Source organism: Amyelois transitella, chromosome 19 (genome assembly GCF_032362555.1).
Source record: "Amyelois transitella isolate CPQ chromosome 19, ilAmyTran1.1, whole genome shotgun sequence".
NCBI classification, from domain to species: domain Eukaryota; kingdom Metazoa; phylum Arthropoda; class Insecta; order Lepidoptera; family Pyralidae; genus Amyelois; species Amyelois transitella.
The window spans coordinates 5,686,334-5,708,017 of NC_083522.1; the positions used below are offsets into that span (position 1 = coordinate 5,686,334).

The 21,684-nt window shown below is 33.9% G+C and overlaps 1 protein-coding gene across 1 annotated transcript in view; it reads left to right on the forward strand.

Moving 5' to 3' along the window:
• The first annotated feature begins 1,802 nt into the window (after nt 1-1,802).
• LOC106132538 (cell adhesion molecule Dscam2) overlaps nt 1,803-21,684 on the forward strand; it is a 157,095-nt gene continuing 137,213 nt past the window's right edge. Inside the window, exon 1 of the mRNA XM_060949429.1 lies at nt 1,803-1,824. The gene's annotated coding sequence lies outside the window, so the exon portion shown is untranslated. The remainder of the gene's footprint in view (nt 1,825-21,684) is intronic.

Genomic DNA, 21,684 nt, shown 5'->3' on the forward strand with positions numbered 1-21,684 from the left:
CATCATATTCAAAACATAAACTCTTACATGCAGTTTCAAATTTTACCATGGCAATGTATCAGTGACTCTGTTCTATTTATCTATTTATTAAACACACAAAACGGGAGTTTTATGGCATTCACATATTGTTGTTACTTTTTTGTGTACCTATGATGATGATGTGACATCAGTCACAATAAATTATATTTCTTTCTTTCGTTTAAAACAAATTACAATCCAATAACTTTCTGAGTTGTGTTTAGTCTGCTCGAAGCTTTTGTGGTGAGGGAAAACATCGTGAAGAATTAGGCTTCTCTTTAAAGAGATAAGGTGTGATGAGATGATGATTTAGGGTACCTATATGATTATTCTATAGCTTTTACCGAATGGATTATTCAATCCACATAATTATCCGAAAGTGTATTACCCAAGAGGCGTTAATTCGGCAAGTGTCGGTATAATTCGGGTGTTATCGCCTCCTGAGACTTATCTCGGAGAATCCACTAATTTACATCCACGAGTGAATATTTAATGAAAGTGTGTCACCTCTGAAATTTGGTTACAAAATAAACGCCATGAAGTATGGTAAAGTAGACTTTGTGGTATACTTAATATTGTACTTTGTAAAAAATAAAGACGGGACATTCCAATAATTGAGCTAGCCTGTAACTTCGAGACTTCAATAAATAAAATAAATAAATACGCAACAAATTACTCAGATTGAGTTGTGGACCCGATTAACGGGCTTAGTTTTGTGCTACTAATTCAACAGTACTATATTTAACAATATATATCTACTTTTATAAATAGACATTTGTCTGGGACTTACCAATTCCATAAAGTTCGTTTTACTTCATGCTAATAACGGAAGAAAACACTTGACACGGCATCACTACGATTGGCGCAGACCCTCAAAGAAGCTCTACGAAATATTTTTAAAATTTCTATAACAAACTAAAAGTTTAAACTATTACTTTTTACTCTTATATTTTGTACTCATCATTGTAAACAGAAATGTTCAAAAGCGATATGTTTAAAGCGAATTTATGAGGAAATTCGAAACAAAAAAGAGGAAAATTACAGTACATAATAAATTAATTAAAATCTCTTTAAGATTATTTGAAGCAAGTACATTTAGATTCAGTGGAAATCTTTGGAAAACAAGCTTCTGATTCTTCATTGAATGACGTCGTAGAGCCTCTACGACAAGGCAAATAAGCTACGGCTGAAAGCTGTGATGCGTAGAGCTTCTACAAAAATTTAAGATTAAGTAGGCATCTGACTATGACTATGTCATGGACCGAAATCATTAATGAAAATATCGATTACGTCTTAAATGAAGTAATTGAAATTAGCGACTAATGAGATCAATACATATTCCCGATCACATTGAATCGGGGAACAAAACCTTAAATCTGTAAACCTTTTCTGCCCAATTCAGCGTCTACTCCATTTTACTACGCGGAGTGGGGGGTGCGGACAGAGGGGGGAGGGGGGGAGTGAGGGCGAGTGAGACGCAGCCTCCCCGGCAACGATTACTGATTAGTGCGGCGGCGAGAGCGGTACGTCCGCCCGTTTACCCGCGCGATGCCGCCGAATCCGCGGGAAATCACATGTGTTGACCACCTAAGGGTTAACAGTTACATCTCTCGCGTCAACCTTTCGGTGCTGTGCTGTATCGTTGTTGTTTTTTCTCCGCGGACGGGTTAAATCGCGGATCAGCTGTTTGCGTGGCCGGCGACACGCCTCTACATGTGCTTACACACTTACTACGTCTGTGCGATGGTATATATGAATGTGGTCATTGTCGAGTGAGGATTGACGCCGCGTGGTTATCTTTTCTCAGTAAGTTTAAATTTTTAATAAATTCTTTCTATTAATTAAAAAGTAAATTGAGCCGTGGAGCTACAATGTAAGGTGGGCCTAAAAAATTTTTAGCAAGGAAGGCTTTAGAAAATAGCAACCAGAAATTATATGAGGTGTAATGTTTAATCATGAATTACAACAAATACTTATTTAAGAACAAAGATATAATAAGTAAGTAATAATGTTATTAGGGTATACAGTGCGGTTGGTTACAATATGTTTCTGATGCATATTGTCTACTTCCTTCTATCAACATTGTTAATCCCGAGTTTCTCGCAAAATAATAATGTAGATACCTACTTGTATTTCTGCATCGAGCCACTGATAATTACAGTTTATCAAGGTGTGACCTATTAGATATAGTAAATTATTAATAATTATTTTATCGTTTGGCAATGTACTCACTTAATTTCACTTTGACATTCATGACATGCCATAAAAAGAGTATTCGAAAAATAAAATGTAAGCAACAATAGGTTTTGTAAAATTATGACAAATCTGATCAAATTTTGATGGGAATTTGCTTCGTGTTCGCCTATTTTCAAGGATGAACTAAGAATGGCCCTTGTCTTTATCTGCGAACTATCGAAAAATGTGGAAGTAAAAATTTGAAAAACATAACACAAAGACTTTCATCTGTCTTACGACTAACACTCACGACGACGTTAATAATCAGCGACAAGCTTCATAAATACTGACAGAAACTCATCCACAACATGTTTCGAATATATTCTAATATGTGTCGAATATAATTTATTTTTCACACATTTCCGGGCGATTTCAGGAACTGTGTTTAAGAACGGATTTCATAAATTTCCTATAACATTATACAAGAGATATGAGATAACGTTGTGGTACCCGGTACGTATATAAGTCTAAGACTAAGGTTAAGACTACTCCCCCACTTTCCCATGGATGTCGTAAAAGGGATATGGATTCTTCTTTTATGCGATGGACTAGCAACCTATTAGAATCTCAGTTTCATCATTTCAACATTCACAAGCCATCAAGCTCAATGTAACCTTTCAGTCTGCGAGACTATTGGGTCTGTCTACCCCGTAAGAGATAAAGACGTGATTGTATGTATATATGTTACACAAGAGATTTGGATGGCCTTATCAGTAAAAGTGCCCAGGTCTATTGCTTTTGGAAGTCTAAAGAGTATAGAAACCTCGATGGATTAAAGTACGCGAGGCGATGACACCATACCACTTCAACTAATGTGTCCCTTTGGATTCGAAAGGTTCCGGACTATAAACTTTTGCTATGTAGATTTGAATGGAGCTCACATTTGCGTAATCTTAAAAGGACTTGCCCTTGTATGTATAAGTATGTGAATCTTGAAAGCTTTTGTTTGTTTATATTTACTGACATGTATAAACAACATCTTGAATGTAATTTTCATCATTTATCCATTCAGATAAACATTTTCATCGAACCATGTGTCAATCGATACCGTTAAGTAGGAATGAAGATATAATGTGTATATATCGGAACGAAGTAAAGAAGACGGTGAAGGAAAAATGATGGAGAAACCAGCCAAATTGTATAACCATGACCTAAGTGGTTCACTTAGGACTTAGTTATATAGATCCTAACAGATTTTTGCCTTTTTGACGAAAAAAAATGCAAATTCTTAAGGACAGTTGGAGAGTGAACAAATCTACGTAAAAATAGGCCTTTATTTATACCAGTGGAGCTTTTAAAGTTTGTAACATGTTTCATTACACTAAGTAAAGAAGAACAAGCAATTAAAATAACTATAAACATACCCGTAATTTTATACTTACAAAGATAGTCGTAGATTTCCAAAATTACATGGAAATTAAAGCTAACGGGATTATTACATAAAATGCGGACGTTCTCGCGAGCAATAGTTTGTAACATGATATTGTTGCTAAACCTATAACAATTTCAATTAACCGTCCTTAATATTGCATAAGTTTGTTACAAAGGCAGTATCTCCGCCCACGTAAGAAACAGACACTGTCGTCAGTAATGAGCAACTTCTGCACAAAAAGGGATCGCTGTTCTACCCCAAACTCAGCACACAAATCATAACAGTATAATGTATGTCGGCCTTTATCACAAGTACGGGCATTTAGCCATTTTGTGGCCATCGTTATGGTAGAAACCCAAGGTCCATCATATTGAGAAAACTTTTTATTATGAATAGCAGTTTATTTTTACTATAACAATGTGGAAAGTTTCGTGAGCTAAAAGGTTCCCATTATTTACTTGGAGATAGATGTTTGTAATAAAAAATCTTTATATGGGCATTTTATATTTATATATCGCTCGTAAGAAATTTTTTGGTTTTCTTTCAAATTGATGCGTTCTTTATTTTCATACCAAGAAATGAGTAAATTATCAAAATATGACAACAAAAGCGGTGATATATTCAGAAAAGGTAGAGGTTCCAGGAAATACGGGTCATAAAACCAAACGGCAGAATTACAGCGCGCGTCTTGATTTCCACGTGGGTATCATCAAAGAAATAAACACTATAGTACTTTTTACGAGTTTTCTTACGGTTCAAGTTCAGGCTTTGGGATAAGCACGTACGTTTGGTGTCACTCTGTTAGCTTTACTTTCGTCGCTGTAAGTTTGTTCGTTGAGAAAATAAAGTGTTCGAGTTGTGGCGGAGCTATTCAAAGAACTTATCTTGCTTGAACTTCTATCACACATTTTATTCTAGTTTAGGACGTCATTGAACGTTTACCTACAGTATACGTTCTTTCAGAATTATTTAGATAGGTATATATAAAATCGTTATCACTTATGCCAGAACTATCTATGTGGTAGACTCGAAAGACACGTTCACCTTCATGATGAAACTGAGATTTAGGAAAAGAATAGGATTGTTAATTCATCATCTTAAAGAAAAATCTAATATTATATTAAGCAGTTCACTACATATCTATTGGATAAAGGTGTCTGTGAAATGTTCCCAAAAACAATTCGCAAAAAGGCGTTCTGATGACTCAGCGGATCGGTGCTAATCCGAACTTGCCTCCATAAGTCAACGTCCGAGCCAGAGGAGAGTTAATGCCTACCAATTATCCTTTTACCCTCCGAACTATCTGATGATAATACCCTAAGACCAATGTGCGTAATTGGCATGAGTACAAATTGAGTGCTTATTAGGAAATAAATTAATTATATGCTGTAGCCGACCGTTTGGTCAGGTGAGAATTTCTAAATATTTTCTTATGGCTGAATAAATAATGGGAAATAAAATTTTCAAAAGAAGAAATCTAACTGTTGTGTGAAGAGGCGTAGTATAACTGGTGCTAAGGAGGGATAAATATTACGGTATTGGATACGATAAATATACGTTAATGGGAATTTGTACCAAATCTGATGATGAAAAGTTTATAAAATAAGTTATTATTTTAAAAATTACTACTGTAAAGAATGATTTTGTTGTTTAAATTTTAAACGAAATTCGTTTAAAATTTAAACAACAAAATCATTCTTTTTCATAGTCATTTGGTTTAAAGTTGTCACATTGATACTTGTATAAGTATATAACAGTTCAAATTCCTTTGTCAGATTTGGATACAAGAAAATTGATGAGGGTCTCTAAAGTTTAAGGGAGGAAGTACTTCTTAGTGATTACATTCATTATTGGATGTAATTTGACTTGTACGCATAATTCATTGGGAATTTAAACAATAAGTCATCGTTAATCAATTTGAGTATGTATCGGATTAAAAGTCAGTATGAATTACTCATCATTAGAATATTAATAGTCAGTCAAAATACAATTAGAGATTCAAAATTTAATAAAGTAGCTTTAATCTTATATTTCATAAAAATATTATGTAAATTATATCGTATTATATAATAATAATATATTTTATCTCTCCGGGACAAATGTTGCAGTCGCAGTCGAGTTAGCCTCAAAGTCGAACTTACTTTGAGGCTAACTCGACTTGTGTTATGAGATACCAAGTGCACGATACTGAAGTACGAGTATAGTAATTTCATTGGTGTGTGACTAACACTTTCACTAAAAATATTGTTAATTTATTTGCGTAACCCTCAGGTTTCAAACACAGAATTACCTCTCAAACTGCAAGAAGTGACGTCATACTATTCCACTTCTGAAGTCTTGTAAGTTGCCAATTCGGTGAGGTCACCTACTTTACAAGTTACCTCTTTGAAGTGCCGCCTCCAGGATTTCAACTTTGCTTTCCTCACATACGGAATTTAATAAAGGTTTCTTAGAGTTCTTGGACGGTACTTTTAAAAGTAAAGATATTATGAATTTATCTAAATATATACACTGAGAGATTGATTGATAACGCATAGCTCAAACCGCTGGGTCTCGAAACTTGAAATTTGACATGTAGGTTGAAGGTGTCTTGTATGGTCATGCACTAGAACAGGTTTACGCGTTTCTAGTTGCACATAAGTCGTAATTTTTCAGTGCTTGGTGTCCGCTTTTTTATCCGCCTTCTTCACTTGTTCACTTTATTTGCTATCAAAATTAAATGTCATAAAGTTTAGTTAACCAAACAGTGATTATTTTATGTTGTTATGATCACTTAAATTAATAATAATTATTATTAATAATTTTTATTAATTTAAGTGATCATAACAAACAACACAAACAAGGTTGGCATTGAGTCAAAAACCTTGAAAAAAAAGTGTTAGAGGAAATTCTTTGCAAAAGACTATTAACATAAAAAGGTCGAGCCAAAGTAAATAATCTTACCTTACGATCTTATAATATAGCTCAACGTCCTGAGCGAGAATTTATTATCCTTTCGCCTTTTTCAGTGACAGGCGCCATGAGTGCCACTGATGTGTGAGTTCCATTGTACGTATCTCGTTTTCCTGATAAAGAAATATAACATTTTGTGAGGGTTACTTGATCTTTATGAACTTTCGGGTCCAATGACACATAAATCTATCACGTGTTATCCCTTACGGGGAAGACAGAGCCAATAGTAATTGTACTGGTATGGTGAGACATAATGTTTAATATTTACTTATATGCTGGTCATATTTCATGCTTTTACCTATAGATGTCAAGTTTAAATAGTTTGGTAGGTTCGATGTCACTATATTTTTAAACAAATATAATTGTACAAAGTTCCGCTTTTGTAGGTATCCGTGAGAATATTAAGTCAAAACTGAACTTTTAAACCTCCAGTCGGTTCCCTCATTAAGTTTATAAAAACAGACGCTTTCTTTCATTACAATGCTCCAACAATAGGCTCTCCAATAAATTAGATCCTGTTTGTTAAATTGAAATAGCTCGCGTATAAAAGAGGGCGAATTTAAATAGGGAAGAGGTACCAACCCGTCACTCGTCAAGTGTCACGTTTCAAGATGGCGGTCGCAAGATGGCTGCCACTTTAGGCGCGAAACGTGACAGGAGGTACGTTTAAAATCTAAATAGGTGCTTTTGACTCGTGATATGATTCCAATTGGTCCCTTTCAAATTTCTTATAAGACCATTGAAGATAAAATTGTAAATGGTATTTATAAGGGATCCTTTTCATAATTTTCATTTTCAGAAATTGGTATCAAAGAAATATTATTCGAATATCAATTTTTTGCAAAGCTTGGAGGAGAAACTCTTTTATTCTCAAGTTTTTAAAGCTATAACATAAAACATTGATAGGTATGAAGTAATTGGATTCGTTTGTCCCAAAATAATAAAAGTAAGTACATTCCATATTTTTAAGTTAATTTTTATTTATTTATTTTCATTTAGTACAGTGAATCAGTTTTAATGGTACGATCAAGTGAATCTACGAGTATCTTGAAAAATTTAGTAATTAATTTAAACCATCAAAACATAGTTAAGAGAGATTCCATTGATTAAGAACTCCATGAAATGTTTGTACACGACCATAAGCTTAAAAAGTGGAGCTACAAAAGCACAGCTAAAAGCCTGATATAATAATTTAGTAATTGACGATTTTCTTTCCCAATCTATATTATATTTCGGATAATTGAGCTATAGACCCTGGCGAGTATATTGCCGGTACGTAAAGTATCCGTATAGTACAACGAGCTCTATATCCCAAAACTCTGCATTCAGCTAGCTGTAGCTTTCAGCAGGTTTGAACACCCAAACATTTCAAAACGTCATGTTCAGCATTGTTGAATATACTTTGAATTAAATATGGTAAGAAGATTTTGCATTCAGTTTTGAACAAACATTTGAAACTGTTACGAACGTAGCTTGTGTTGATTTACTGATATATTATTGTAGCGTGTGGTATTATTTATTTATTCTAGCTATTTCATTGGAATAGAAAAAAAATCCTTCCATTACCAGGCATGTAAATTAGTTTTATATGTATTTCATATTTGCTTATTGTATTTTTATTGTCATAACATTTCATAGTCTTTTTAAGTTAGATACACCTTAAGTACTTGTGCGTGGTCCTAACCATAGAGCACTGTATTATATCTGAAACTACACCAACGACAGGACGGCTTCATTTCTCTATTTTTTATTTAAATATAAACCAGCCAGTGAAGTTTTAAAATAAAATGTGTTCTTATTTTGAAACGTCATGTACGCAGTTCTATTTGCAATATAATTTGTCGTGCACAAAATCTCAGCTGGCTGCCGGCGCCGGGGCACTTGTTGTGAGCACACATTTCAGTATTTACTTAATAGGGTGTGTTTACACTTGAAGACTTAGTTCGTGACGAGACCGACTGGAGTCGTCTTATGTGAGAGGTTTCAGAAGTTTGTTCCGTTGTGAAGAAAGGGAAATGCTGTAAAAACTGGATCTGACTATTTATGAATAAGTATTAATAATATTTAACTTTCTTTGAGGGCGAAAAAGCAAATAAATAAGGCGAGTGTAAATAAAAAAGTTCAAGAGAACTCCAAAAACGTATGTACTTTGATCAAACCGAGGACATTCTGGTGTTGATAATCTTGTGTCATTTTGAGTTAGCTTGTTTAAAATAATATTGCTTACAAAGGAAAGGCAGTGATAATAATATGTACACTAAAAACTAGCAGTAACTACAATAAGGCATTGATAACAATATGGATTTTTTTTCCATTTGAATATTTACAAAGTTAATTCCATTCCATCAGTGGAAATATTCAGAGTCTGCCTACTCATCCGGGAAAAAAGCGGAGCTCATATAATGTTTATCAATTCTATACTAATCCTTTATGATATTAGCAGTTTGCTTTATAATTAAATAGTTTATTTTACTTCTTGATATACTGAGATCATATATTACCAACTTGTGCCTTAGAACGATGATAATTCCAACACTAAATTTATGTTTTCCATTGGAGTTGTTAATAACTGCGTAAGCTACTACTTATTATCACTAACAAATGAAGCTAGAATTTAAGTATTCTAGTCACGTTTTAGTAAGTTGGTCTCGTTACGATACAAGAGAATAACTTGGATAATCTCCTTACATTAATATTATGAAAAGATAATATTTTTGTTGGTAATTTTGTTTGCAGAGAAACTTCAATTAGATTTCTACCACTAGGTTTTAATTTTTAGAGATTACTAATTTAAAAAGAAATGTATTGCCTCTAAAATAATAAAATCACATTTAAAGCTGTAATAATCTTTAGCGCAGTAAACTTAATTAGCGACGACATGGATTTAAAATGAGCCTCAATTTTTTTATATGTTTCTGATTACATAAGGAATTACAAAATATTTATTATTTACCGGGATGAAAGGTACCTTTTGTCCTTCTCCAGACTCTTAATCATTCTTATCTTTGTGCGAAATTTCAAGAAGATTGCTTCATTATATAATGCATGAAGACAAAAACAAACAACCAAACTTACTTTCCCATTAATAATATTAATTAGCATACATACAAAACTCTTTCGTTACCGAGTGACGGAGTGACTACATCCCAAACCGCTAGATGTAGAAACTTCCTTACCTATGTGGTTTTATTTTGGGAACGGCAATATTAACGGGAGCTGCGGGCGTATTCTAGTAAGGTATTGTTTAAGAGATAACCTCGTAAGTGATAAATGACTTTGTGTGTATAAACAGTAAGTCCCTCGGGGTCTATCTAGTGGTTAGTAAAGATCGGAACAGCCCATAACAGAGGTAACATGTGTACATGCCCTTGTAATAAGGCGCGTTACACGTGAAATGTGAACAATATCCTACGGCTATGCTCTTATCTTACCTCTATTGTACACGTTAATTGATGTTTTGTCGGTCTCACCGTAAACAAACTTCTCGGCGGTTTTGTTACATGCCTGTTTGAAGTTTTTTTGAGGTGTAAACTTATATTCTTATGTAGATAAAAATAAAGAACAGACAGGCATTGTGATAAGTGAAGTCTCTTTTTCTAGGAAGAAGGCGTGATTTTGTGAAACTTATCTTTTTTGTAACAAAAATGTAATAAGTTTCATTTTAACTTCCTACTTCACATACCTGAACGCATCGCATCGTATCAAAAATATTCTGCTTTAAGGTGTTTTTTTTGTGTAAAACCAAGTTAGGATGAGTAGTAGTAAAATTAATAGAATGTAAGTAACATTCTATTTTAGAAAGATAGCAAACTGATGCCGAATCCATTGAAATTTGCTATTACAAATTATTAGGTAGGATGAAACAACTTGAAGACTTACAAAGGTAATTATAAATTTTAACGTTAAAAGCGGCTTTGAACTCGACCTTCATTATTTTGTTCATCAGTTTTACCAAACTTAATTGCTATATTAAAATCTTAATCTACCTATTAGGTATGTATTCCTCCTGGCATTTGTCCCCCGAGAACCATCTGAGACCATAATCCAAGAGAGGGTCAGTAACAATCTTTATATTAAACTCTTCCGTTATTTAATGACTGACTCATATCAACGCACAGCCCAAACCGCTGGGTCTAGATATGCACTAAGAGAGGATTTCCCAAAATTTCAGTGTGAATGGGAATTAACGGAAATTTTCGCTGTACGCCAGCGGAGCCGCAGGTATTAGTATTTGTGTATTGTCCGTAACATAATTATCACCGCATTTAAGTTCCATGCCAGCCTGGTATGAAAAAAAAAGTATGGACTAGTTTGCCCAGTAGCGTCTTTTGTCAATCAACTGAAGTTGGGTTTCTTATAAAGGTGATGGAGTAGCCACCTGTGCCTTATAAATGAATCTTAAAGCGAACCGTGCCTTCTTCTCTTGTGATGATTGGCTTTGTCTTATGGTGTTGATTTACAGCCACTAAGGCATAAGCCTGAGTGGCAAGTCAACGAACTTCACCTAAACATATAATGGTTTATACGAACCTTCCTGTGTCACTCTTAAAGTACAATGCTCAAAGGACTGTTTTATCTCCTCTATGTACTTACCTAAAAGAACTAGCGAAATAAATTGTGCCCACGTCGGAAAAATATCATAAACACGCTGAGTTGTACTGTACTTTAGCTTTTGTGAAATAATATAAACGACTTCTTGGCTGAGTTTAAGCAAAAGATCGGCGTTATAATAGTTATACTGTAGTTGGAACTGTTGACACCGAAACTAATAAACCAACAGTTTATATTTGTAACGTGTTTAAGATCGACATATTGTATTAATTAAATATGATTTTTTTTATATAATAAAAAAAATTAAATGAAGACAAAGACAAATTGCGAACACTACCTATTTCATCATTTCACAGCTTGTTTAGTAGGTAACTAATGAACCTATGTAACAACATAGCGTTAGGGTTATTGGTAAGCTTTTTAATAACTAAAACTTAAAAAGTAAGTACTGAGAATTCAATCGGGGTTGAAAAAGTGAAAAAGCTAGGAAAATAGACTATCGTTAGCTTATCTGGTAGCTAACATAGTTTTCGTTAGTTGGATAGCCTTCAACAAAACATTCTACAGTGGTCACTATTTTCGCTGGAGCTTCACAAATTATCACCGCTTTTTATTGCAACTATTATAGCGTAATACTGTAATTCAGGCCGTCAGGTGCAGATGCCTCCGACAACTCCGGCGATTAACCCATTTCAGGGCTAGAGAATCCACCAACCAGAATATAAGACCTCCAACATTACTTCCAGATTCTCCCAAACCAAAAATTTAAATGAACACCGAGACGGGCGAGAGGTCTTAGTAAAATGGAGGAATTCATTCTCAAATGGAATGTTTGTGCTGATACTTGAAGATTATTGATATTACACTCAAATAGGTATTCGGATATCAAACGCGGTGTTTACGCTGTCACAGATCTAAATGAATATTTGGGATTGGAAAATTGAGTTGATTTATGTTCCACGAAATGCATTGCCGAATTGATACGAGTATCTTTTTGAGAATTGATGTTTTTTATCGAAAAATAAGTCTAGTGAAACTGTGTACAGCAATTTCAAAATCGAATAACAATTTTTTTATTGAAATAAGTATTCCTCATTACCTGTGTTTTTTTCTTTTTTCTTTTTCTTATGGTGCAATAAAAAAATTGTCATGTCTTCTACAAGTCATGTAGAATAATATAAGTAGTTTCCTTCATTTTTATTTGACTTTATGTGACTGTTAATATTCCTGTCCTTTGTATCTACATAAACAAATAAATTTTGAGTACGCATCGTAAAACTATGCACATAAGTAGGTGTTTAAATGTGTTATTACGAATTCTCAATGAAATGTGGAAACCATGACTCTTTTATTATACGACTAATAGATATAGTGCCTATAAATAACAGGCGGACAAACTTTTGTAGGTATCCCTTAGCTGGCTGAGTAATAATCCGCGTCTGGCTCGCATGACCCTTGTCAAGTGGAGTACAACGGGTGTGACAAGTTGCTCCGTGTTTAGAAGGGAAGCTATGTTTGCTAATGCAGACCGGGTACACCTGGGAAAATGTAATTGATTCAATATTATTTAGACGGTAGAACTGCGTAGGAGTTCCCCGATGCCTACATTAAGGATTTTCAAGGCTTTACATATCTATTTAGTGAGCGCTATAGGCAAAAGGTGAACACTGTATTAGCATTAATGTGCACTTGTCAATTAAATTATTTCAAATTGCGAGCGTCAAGACCTCATTTTGCCTAAAGGGCAGATTGAGGTCAAACGCGATCAAATTTCAGTCAGTTGCGCTATCATTTTAATAACATGTAAGTAAATTACCATGGAAACCAGCAGTAACTATAATTTTGGTTTTGGATTCCGTGAGCATAAAATAATTGGATAAGGAGATATAAAAACTCCTAATCCAATTATTTTATGTTTCATTTTGTCATGCAAAAATCTCACATAGCGAATTTAACCTACCAAAGGTTTTTCACCTGCGCCGCAAAAGGGTTTAGCCTCTATTCTCATCAAATATTTACTTCGCGTACAACACGGGTTTGACATTTTTCTCCTATTCAAATTGTCAATAATGAATGCTCTCAACGACAGCCGACAGACGTCGGGGGCAGCACACTAGCGCGACAATTCAAACATTTAATTTCTTTGAATAGAGCCTGTATTTCGATACGATAAAGTCCTGTGAACAATGTCGTCTCCCTGTAATGTTTCACCATAGAAATTGGAATAATATAAGGCAATAGAAGTACTTTATTGAGTAAGCGGACCCCAGTGCCCGTATCATCTGGCGGAGGGTGGTAATGGGAACACGTCAAGATGAGAGAAATAGAAAGAGAAAGAGAGAGAAATAATAAATAAATAACTAGAAAAAAATGTTATAATACTCGTATGTGTCTTCGTAAAAGAATGCCAAATTAAAGCGGTAGGTATAGTGACCTCACATTCATTAGTTACACTTCTACCTTCTCCTCTACAGTCTTATTTTATTATCTGATATCTGTGGCATGCGAATAGTATTCAGTTTTATGTGTAGTATTGTATTGTCTCGTACTGAGTTCGATTTCCTGGTAAATAATAATAATTTTGAAGTTATTTGTGTATTTGATTTCTTGTGTTATGTTGCTCCACTTTACTGATACTGTTATACTAATAGACACCGTAGTCTTATTATCTTATGTCGCATATATGTAAAATTAAGTAAGTAAATTTAACCTACCGCGAAAGGATATGATATATATACTCGTATATATCTATAAACACCAGATTAAGTTTACTTATATTTACAATAGCAAAACTTGCCAAAAAATAGGTAGGTAATGAAATCAACCTTTTACCAATTACCTACACATTTCCTAAAAATCGAGAAGCAATTTACTTTCACATCAGCCTTTTTGTCGCCAATGTATACAGAACTCGATATATCTGTAGTAGCAAACGTAGCTAAGATAATATAATATAATATAATATTATACATAGCCAGTTCCTGCTGTAGCAAGCAGTAACAAGGTACGTGCCCGCGAATCAACCACTCTTATTACTTGCATTTTTCAGACGAGCATCCGCGATGTCTTATGCAATATTGTTTTTTAGTCTATAGCAGCTTTAATTAGTGATAATTACTAAGTTTTTTCTTATCTACAATAGGTAAATGAAAGTGTGAGTACCAAGTGTATAAAAATATCAATGTTTCAAATGTAATAATTTTACGTACCTACTCAATAATAGATTACCCGATAAAGAAAGAAAATTAGTCGTGGGTCTTCTATTTTAACCAAACACTTTCTCGTGGCTTTAATTCCACCTGTTGTACATACATTTTACGTGCATAAAGTTTAAATAAATAAATAAATAGTAACAATAAATAAAAAGCATAATAACTCACATAAGCGCATCAGATGTCGGCCTCACCTAGGAAATCTTATACGTTTAATACATTTCCCGAACACAATGACATGCGAATGCGGCTGCACTACTTTAAAAACTGGATCTTGGCAGATTTCTTCGCTTTTACCATTCCTACTCTCTCTGTGCTACCTGTCACCGATGTTTGCCGCATTTTGCCGTATTTTATTTGCTTTTATTTTTATACGTCACTGTTTCTGGCACATTAAAATAGGACCACTCCCACTCTTTCCCATGGAAACCGTAAAAGGCGAGTAAACTATCATTATTTTACTCTCAGTTCCAACATTAAGCCATACAGCTGAACGTGGCTTTTCAGTCTTTGGGGGATTTTGGCTCTATCTATCCCGTAAACGGTAATGACGTGATTATATATATGTGTATGTATGAGATAGATAGGTAGAGTTGAGATTATTAATATGGAGTATTACTATCACTAAAATGAAAACTTTATCTTTGTATCATTCTGTAACTTATATTTCAAAACTTTATAATAACTAGCTTTCTTCATCTTAACTTCGTCTGCCTTAAATTACTATAAAATTTGACCAATTATGTTATTCTAATGCTACATTACTTCAGAGTGAATTGAAAATCCGTTCTATAGATTTAGTGTGAAAGAGTGACATGCACAAATCCTTACAAACGTTTGCATTTATAATATTACTCATAGTAGAATTTCTATAAAATAACTGTTAAAAATGTGGTCCATTTTATCAGAAAAGCGGCATGCTAACAATTTCTCCGTGATAAATTTGTTTAATAAGGCCCCTCGGCTGCGAGTCCGACGCCCGCAATACGTCGCCCCGAATTGTTAAATGTCATTTTATAGTTGCTATATATTTACTTTACAGAAATGCACCAACATTTCTGTATTTGTTTATCTTCTAAATATATCAAAGAGACTGACATTTGAACGCACAGCTTGGCCTAGAGATTCAAAAATAAGACATGTTTGTAATCAAGGGATGCACTTAGAGAGGGTTTCCTGATTTAAAGGGAATTTAGACGTTATTTGACGTAAAATTTGACTGGAGTTTCTTTTGGAACTATCAGGCTCAAATCTCATTTGTTTACAATTTAATTGATCTACGACAATGTCAACTAAAATAATTTCTAACTAAAATGGTCTTAAAACTGAAAACGCAGCAGCCCTTGCAAAACGGTAAAATAAACATTTATTTTGCGACTGAGCGTGCACACACAGCGACTGAGGGTGCAAATCAGAAACTATTACATACATTCATAAAATCACGCCTCTTTCCCGGAGGGGTAGGCAGAGACTACCTAAAATAAAGAAACTATTAATTGGAGTAAAAGAAGTTTTTAAAACTTATAAATTTAAGTAAGATTGCCTTTGCCGTTTGCTAACTTCATATCATCAATTTATTTTAAGATAAATATCAATAAAAATGTACTTTATAATTTATTAGTTAACCGTAGCACATGTGTAAGTACCAACGAAAACCGCAATGCATTCCCGTGCACTGAGAAATGGCTGCATTTCGTACGACCACCGCATTCCAAACATATTTCACGGAAATGTAACGAATTCCGACCGCGAGAATTATAACGAGGATATTTCTGAAACAGAAATGAATTTTATTGCAAGTGTTTAAGAGCATTTTCTTTTCAAAATGCTTTCTTTGGTCTTTAATGTTTGTGGGTTAAGAAAAAATCTAGGGAGATAAGCTAGCCGCAAGCCTTCCTACTTGTAAATACCTTCCCATTTCTAAATACCTTCCCATTTCTAAATACCTAATGCTATATTGAGCAAATAAAAAGCTTTATCGCATTACTATTTAATTTTTTATGGTAATGTGGCATTCTACATTATTTTTAAAGCATTAAGGTTCTTAAACAGTGAGCGATATGATTTAAGTTCACAAACGCTATTTTAATAATATTTATGATACCTAAATAGTTCGAAATTATTAGGATATACAGGAGGTATGTAGGTATATAGTTTTCGCCTTCTTCATTCCAATTAGAATTCCGAACCAAATCGTCCGTAAAACAATTATTTTTAAACCTATTAACGCGACCCTGTTAGCCTTATTAATTGATTTTCAAATGCCATGAAAGGGTGAAAGCAAAAATTATGGAGAGCTCAAATCAGACACTTTTTTAAGGGTATTTTTCCCATATGTAGGATCAAATATGAAGTTTAAGGTTTTCAAGTTATTTTTCCTCCTGGCTTTTAGTCCCGGTTGCCACTATGAGGAGGTACGCTCTTTGTCTTGACCATGATTTGACTTTTCATTTTGTTATGGCCCTAGATTGGGTGAGTCAGGTTTTTACACGAAGCGAAGCCCATCTGACCTCCGCAACCTTTTCAGGTAAACCTAACTTGTATTGGATCGATCATTGTTAACCATCCAGTTTCCTGAATGTGCAGGTTGCCTCACGATGTTTTTCCTCACCGTAAGAGTATCGATTGGTATTAAAACTTGCGTACATAAAATTCGAAAATAGTCATTATCAACATATCCCAAGTGGGATTCGAACCTGTGCCTTTCTGCGCGTCACGTATTTTAAGGCACTTAACCGATTCGACCACCATAGCTCTAGCCCGTCATTTCAAGGTTATCTTTATTCGAATAAAAATACCTCTGTGTATGCGTTATTTTCGGAAAGTTCATACATATACCGGCAAGTAATGATCGCGGGTGTGACTGGTGCCAATATGGCTTCCATGTGTACACATATAGCAGGATATTAATGAGCCAATCGGCGCTCGGACCGACGTAACCCGATCGCATTAGGGAAATCGGTGATCCGTTAAGAGCACAAATATCCTCTGTATTCGAATCTATTTTTATGAGGCCCTTCGTATATTACAAGGGTTTGAGGTTTTGACGAACGAACGAATGAATGAACGACTTTATGGAACAGTTTTAATCCTGTAAAAGTTTTTATCTTGTTATTCATTTAAATAAATTGTCAATGAGGAGTATTTTCTTGACTCAGACTCTTGGCTCTGTATACCCCGCAAGGGATATAGACGTTATTATATGTATGTGTATATGGAATTTTACATTAAATTAACTCTCAGAAGAAAAACAATAAAAACTCGACACAGTTTTTGAAAAAAAAACTATGAAGCTTATTCTTACTCAGAAAAAGAGTTGATATGGCAAAGAAAAACACTATACCAAGCCTAGCTTAATCTATTAAGCACATTGATATGACAAGTGAAACGAGTGAGTACTTTACAGATTGCAGAGACCTCTTAGAATGGATTTTCACTGATTTCCTGTAAGCCTCTGGCGATTTTACTGCATCGCTACTTAAATTAAATACACATATCACATCTTTATTACTTGCGGGGTAAAGCTAATAGTCAAAAGAGACAACACTTGAATACCACGATTAGCTGTATGGATTCATGATGGAATCAAGACCTAAATCAATAGTTCCAAAACTCCGACCACAAAGTCCTGGTTAGTATTTTCCTCATTCTATGTATTTTTACAAATAACAGCTATTATCACTTTTTGTAGATATGTCAATGGGGAGTGTAAACGGGATAAATATTTGCGGCCAGGGAGGAAAGTTTACGGCTATTTTAGGGACGTGGCTTCATGATGGCCGTTACGGGATAACCTATTACACGCACGCAGGGTATAAAATCACTATATCAATAAGTACCTATTCGGATACTTAATTCTCGATGAGAAAAATGTAGAGGGCTCTTGATTTTGATTTTGAGATTACATTAGTGATACTTTCGCCTTTGTACCATCTCTGTCTGTTTTGTGCTGTTTTGTATGTTTTACTCTTATGGTGATAGTAAAAACTATAAAGAGTTTTATCTATCTTTTTTTAACGTAATAATGAAATACTAACACTTTAAAAACCATTTCATTAGTTAATAGCTGATTGCTGTTTACTAATGAAATCCCAGATTGGGTGAGTCAGGTTTTTACACGACGCCCATCTGACTTCCGGGACCCTTTACAGGGAAACTTAATCCATGCTGGATAGTGATGGTTACGTTACCTGAATGTGCAGGATTCCAAGGAATTATAATGTCATCATACCTTAAATAGGTAGATAGGTAGGTGTACTAAGTCTAAGTTCTATCCTTACTTTTTCTTTGATGTATATAATTAAAAAATAGGTCAAAGACCGTCAAAAAACGAAAATTGACGAAAATCACGAGTAGTGTATAAATGTTATTGGCTAGATACTAGTATGAGTAGGTCAATCTTAATAAATTTTGTCAATATCGGAAGCGTTTCTGTAATATGATTAAAGCGAACGGCTGGTGTACTGGCTGCGTCCATGCCAACCTGTCAGTCCCTTTGAGGTCGCCTTTGACCTCGTAACCTAAAGGAAATTCAATTTTCACACGACTCAATCAATGCAAATTAAATAACTGTTCATGGCATGTTCCAGAAATATCTGTACAAATATATAAATTGTAGTTTAAATACCTTTTAAGCTATAGTGTTTTAGTTAATTTGGCCATTTTATATTCGGATACAAATATTTATCACAAAATTTCAACGCTTTGCTTTTATATGGAGTTACGTCTTTGTAGGGTTAGTGCTAGTTTACTTTATAGGTTTATTACAATAGACTTCCTCTGGGTATAAATAATAAAGGCATCTGGAGAAGGTTACAGCTATGTGCAATAAAGGGTATAGTAGGTGTTTTCATTAACTCATATTTTCCTAAGTTCCTACGTTATAGCAGTATCTCTTCCATTTTGGATTGCTTTAATGAGCATTCGTGTTCTTGTATAAACCTTTATTCATAATCATAGTGTAGCTTGTAAAAACATATTATACTCTATCATTTTACCCCCATTTTAAGGGAACCCCTACATAAACATATTTCTCATACAAATATTCAGTTTCCAGTCTGCAACTTAATGTTACTTACAACATGTCATGTAACTTACATGCAACGCGAGGCTGTGAGCAGAAGTATAATAAAAATATCTAGAGAATAGAAAACAAATATCGATAATTTCGGTGGAAGGTTTTATTACATATAAACCTGGTACCTGTTATTTACTATAGAGCTACGGAGACTAAGATTATTACTAAGTATAAATAAACATTCATTCATACAATTCATTTATTGATTAAAAATTTGAAAAAGCGTGCTGTCGATGCTTCTAATATTTTTATGGCCTTTATTGGAATTGTAAGAAATTTTAACTTGAAGCTTTTTTTGACGCCACGATCTATCAACCTGTCACTTTCTTTACCTCAATTCCATGGAAATCTCAATCCTTCCATACCAAACCGCCTTCAATCATCATACTTCTAATCTTGAGACTATTGGTTCTGTCTACCCCTTAAGGCATAAATGCGTAATGTATCAATATATTCGTTTGGGTAATATTTGTAGTTTAAATTCTAGCATTAGTTTGCATACATTTTCTGCACTCTATATGATTTTGAAACTGTTCCGCACGTCTTCTTCTACAAGTTACTTGTAAAGTTTGTACATAAACGTGTAATTTCTGTGACAGAAGCTCTTCATACCCTAGAGATATGTTATTTAGATCATTCTTAGATAATGAAAGCATTCCAGTGTTACTGCTAATGCGAAAGTTTGTTATGTTTGTTTGTTACTTTTAGGAAAAATAATGGCAGACAAGGTCGCAGAGTAAGTTAGTTCATCATCTAATGAAGTAATATAAAAGCAACTTAATTTAATTATGAGACTAATTAATTAAATCAATTGTGTCATGAATATAGCAATAAATGTGCAACACACGGTTAATAAAATAGGTACCGATGTTTAGTGATGTCAAGGAAATTGACTAACCAATTTCGAATAAGAAAATAATTCTGTAAAAATGAGAAAATAATGCCACTTAATTCTTTCTAGAAAAGCGATAAATCAAAAAGACCATCAAAACAAGTGAAATTGCAATTTGACGGTATAATTCATCGCTACACCGTGCAATTTCGCTCGAAATAAAAGCTAGGTGCTGAACTGTAAATCCTAATAACAAAGATTAATGTGAGTGCATCGTTCGATGGCCGGTGAGAAATGTAAGTAATAATCCCGGGACTACGCCTGTCGGGAGTTGAGATCCCGCCGCGTAGTTAAAGCCTTTTGAAATAAAAGAATAGGACTGCAAACGCCGTACGTGGGTAGAATTGTTAGACATTCGTTTATTGTGAAAAAAAAAACCCCCTGAAAATTATAAGTTTTCCTTTTGAGTTTTCAACAATGTAAAATAGGTCAATGATGCGAGATATTTTTCTTTTATAACCGATTTAATAAAGGTTCTCAATTCAACAGTATTTTTAGTGATGTTGTTATTTTAGGTTTCATACTAAGTATAAGCACTTATTGTTAATTAAGATTGTGAAGTGTTTTGACTTTGTCTATCAACGCCTACGAAGCTGTAATTACAAGATTTTCTAAACAACTGTGATATGATTTGGAAAATTGTACATACTTTAATTTTTCTTAATATAAGCATTTTCAGTACGTTATCACAACTCTTAAATCAAATTGAATAAAAAAATCCTCTAGGAAAATTACACAAAAACGTACCGTTACGTACGTTCGGATTATTTAAAGATAAGTAATAAATTATTTATTATGCTTAAATATATATTGGGATAATTTTCCAATACTTGCAGGTGTGGATGGCGCGCACCTTAATCATAATTTGTTTCGGTTTTGGGAACGTAGTTTTTCTGCGAATTACCTTCCTGCTGGCGCGAGATTAGTCCGATCTGTCACCATTCATCTTGCTAAAATAATTCTCTAACCAATAGCGTTCAGGCAACTTTCTCTTTTTATTACTCGCCCGTTTACTTACGGATACTTTTCTTATGTTATTTATGCCTGTAGTGTTTTTCGATTTTGATGTAGATTTTTAGTTAATTTGCTTGTGATTGAAATATTTAATTATAATGAAAATATGAACGCTTAACCCAGATAAAAAAAATTACAAAATATTTACAAAAGCTACTTTTCTCTAAATGATTGAATATTTTCATGCTAATTATTACTAATCTTAATGGGCAATTGCTTCTCATATAGGTACTCTTCAATTGTCATACATATTAACTATTTAAAATAATTCATACAAAGACATCAAACTAACTTTCAGTCATTTTAATCAATATATATCATTTTTTGATTGAATACATGAACGTTATCTCCTCCTGTTTCA